This window comes from Leopardus geoffroyi, chromosome A1, assembly GCF_018350155.1.
Source record: "Leopardus geoffroyi isolate Oge1 chromosome A1, O.geoffroyi_Oge1_pat1.0, whole genome shotgun sequence".
NCBI lineage: Eukaryota > Metazoa > Chordata > Mammalia > Carnivora > Felidae > Leopardus > Leopardus geoffroyi.
Window position 1 is genome coordinate 133,242,719 of NC_059326.1, and position 3,041 is coordinate 133,245,759.

Consider the following 3,041-nt stretch of genomic DNA (forward strand, 5'->3'; position numbering starts at 1 on the left):
TATCCGTCCTGTTCTCGTGGACAAATAGGTTTCTTGGGTGACCAAACCCCTGGTCTCGCTAATAAAACTCTACCCCAGTAGAAAGAGTTCATGGTTCATTTTCGAGCTCTGCCGTTAGCACAGCGTCTTCTGTGTGCCCGGTCCACTCTCTGGTGGCTTAAGCTCCTCAGCCTCCACTCATTGGTTTTGCTTCACCACGTGTCTCCATTACTCCTGTCGTGAGCTCCTTTATTCCTTCCCCTTCTATGTAGCACATCGTAGCCTGGCTGTCTCTTTTTGTCTCTGTCTCTCCCTGTCCAATTTCTCTCTCTGTCTCTCTATATTTATATAGAGACATATGTAGACATTTTTTTCTTTAATTTTTTTAAATTTATTTTTGAGAGAGCACAAGTGGGGGAGGAGCAGAAAGAGAGGGAGACAGAAGATCTGAAGTGGGCTCAGCGCTGACAGCAGTGAGCCTGATGTGGGCCTGAAACTCACAAACCACAAGATCGTGACCTGAGCCGTAGTCAGACGCTCAACCACTTGAGCCACACCCAGGAGCCCTTAGACATTTATTGACATATAGTAGAGGCTTGGTTTGCAAGCATAATTCGTTCCAGAAACATGCGTGTCATCCAAAGTACTCGTATATGAAAGCGAATTTCAAGAACCATTGCTCAGCTGTGATCATGTGATGTTTGGCGACACGTACTACTCATAGTGCAAGACCTCGCTCATTTATCAAGTTAAAATGTATTAGAAATGTTTGCTCATCTTGTGGAATGCTCACAGAAGTTACTCCCAATGCAAGATTTTACTGTATAGAGACAGAGATTACGTGCAGACATTTTCATATAGATACTTCTCCAGGGCTGTGGTGAACACTACCACTGGACCCTACCCAGGTCCCCATTACTGGGCCAGGGAGGCCATCCTCCAGCTGCTATGAGCACTGCCTGCTCATAGCTACTCCTTTCTCTAGAGCATTTTCCGCTGCTGATACAAGAGCAGATGCCCCAATTCCCCGGGAGGCCCATAGCTGGTTCCCTTCGTACAAAACTAAACTTTTCCTGAGGTCACATCTTCGCTTGGCCCTTTCCTCTTTTCTATACTTCTTCACTTGCTCCCTCATAGGTTTTCCTTTCAATAAAGCATGTGTGTCTGAATCCTTGTCTCAGGCTCTGCTTTTTTCTTTCTTTCTTTCTTTCTTTGTTTCTTTCTTTCTTTCTTTCTTTCTGTCTTTTTTTAATGTTTATTTATTTTTTTAGAGAGAGAGGGAGCACAGATGCATTAGCCAGGGGGAGAACCAGAGAGAGACAGAGAGAGAATCCCAGTTTCTGCACCTTCAGCACGGGGCTTAACACAGGGCTTGATGCCACAAATGTGAGATCATGACCTGTGCCTAAACCCAGTCGGATGTTTAATCGACTGGGCCACCCAGGTGCCCCAGCTCTGTTTCTAAGGAATATGACTTAGATAAAAACTCAGTTTACTTCTCTATAAAATGATGTAGGAACCTGGGTTAATGAGCTTGGAGGTTCCTTTCTGTTGTGATAATCCAGAGTTCTTTTGTTATGTATATTCTTCTATTTTGCAAACAGACAAAGCTTAGAAGAAAACCAGTGATAAAAATTGGACTAGCTTATTATTTGTGTAGCTGATTAGATAACTGACATAAACTAAGGGATGGCTTGGCCAGTTAGATTACAATACTTACTTTGATTGCTTCTGGCAATAGGATTTGAAGAAGTCTAGTGACCACTGTGGAGTCATTTTATTAGCACGTATACTAAGTCCATGCAAAGTTCTTGTCTTGCTGAGCCCTGCAGACATTTCAGGATGCCGAGTTCTTGCAGTGTGGACCTAACTAGTCACTTCTACCAGCCTGACTTGTTACCTGTTGACAGGGCAGGCATTTGGAAGTCTCATGTGGTGTTCTTTGCATAGAGCAATTTGTAAGTCATTCAGAGCAATAAGCAGGACGTGTTCCAAATTATTTATATTTAGAAAATGTTCATTGCGCATGTGGCTATTTTCAATCTTGGCTTGGATCATGGAAAATCTGAAGGTGAATTAGATCATCAAAGTTAATGGCACAAACAACCCTGCAGACGAAAGGATCTTTCTCCAAATTAAAACTCTGTAACATAGTTCCTCCAGCACAAGGGTTCTAAGCATCCATTATTTCCCTTTTATATTCTTGACCATTGTCAAGTAGCCATGAATTGCTTTCACTTAGGAAATCTTGCTAAACTAAGCTACTGCACGGATGATTTTTGGTTTGGAACTCAAGACCTGACTTCTCTCTTTTATACTGACCTTATGTTGTTAACATGAAAGGACACTCAACACTCAAGTAGCTGACCAGTCCTTTATTGTTTTTTTTTTTAGTGAGATAAAATTTAACTAAAAAAGCAAAAATTAGTAACTGTTAATTACTTATTATCACTTATTATTATACTTAATATCACTTTTCACATTGAAAATTTTATAACATACGTTTCCTAAATTTTTTTTAGTGTTTATTTATTTTTGAGAGAGAGCGAGACAGAGTGCGAGTGGGGGGAGGGGCAGAGAGAGAGGGAGACACAGAATGCAAAGCAGGCTTCATCCTCTGAGCTGTCAGCACAGAGCCTGAGGTGGGGCTCAAACCCACAAACTGTGAGATCATGACCTGAGCCAAAGTCAGACGCTCAACCAGCTGAGCCACCCAGGCGCCCAACATTAAACATTTTCTAAAGTAATAGTTGAAACTCTAAGATTCTATTAAAAGTTGCATTACAGATCATACAGAATTATGTATATTTTTCTATTGTTACATTGAGATTTGATGAAATTGTTTAAAAAACACAGGCCAAAATCTCCTGTTTGGGTTTTTTTTTTGTTCTTGTTTTGTTTTCTTTTTTAAGGTTTCCAAGTAAAATGCAGGACACCCAGTTAAATTTCAATTTCAGTTACAAAACACATATATATACTTTTTTACTATAAATATACCCCAAATGTTGTGTGGGATGTGCACATACTAAAAATAAATCAGTTATTTATTTATCTGGAATTCA

The 3,041-nt window shown here is 40.4% G+C and overlaps 1 non-coding gene across 1 annotated transcript; it reads right to left on the minus strand.

The window, feature by feature from the left end:
- Nucleotides 1–2,613: 2,613 nt before the first annotated feature.
- TRNAQ-UUG lies at nt 2,614–2,698 on the minus strand. The gene has a single exon. It is a non-coding gene; the product is annotated as a tRNA-Gln (tRNA).
- Nucleotides 2,699–3,041: the final 343 nt, after the last annotated feature.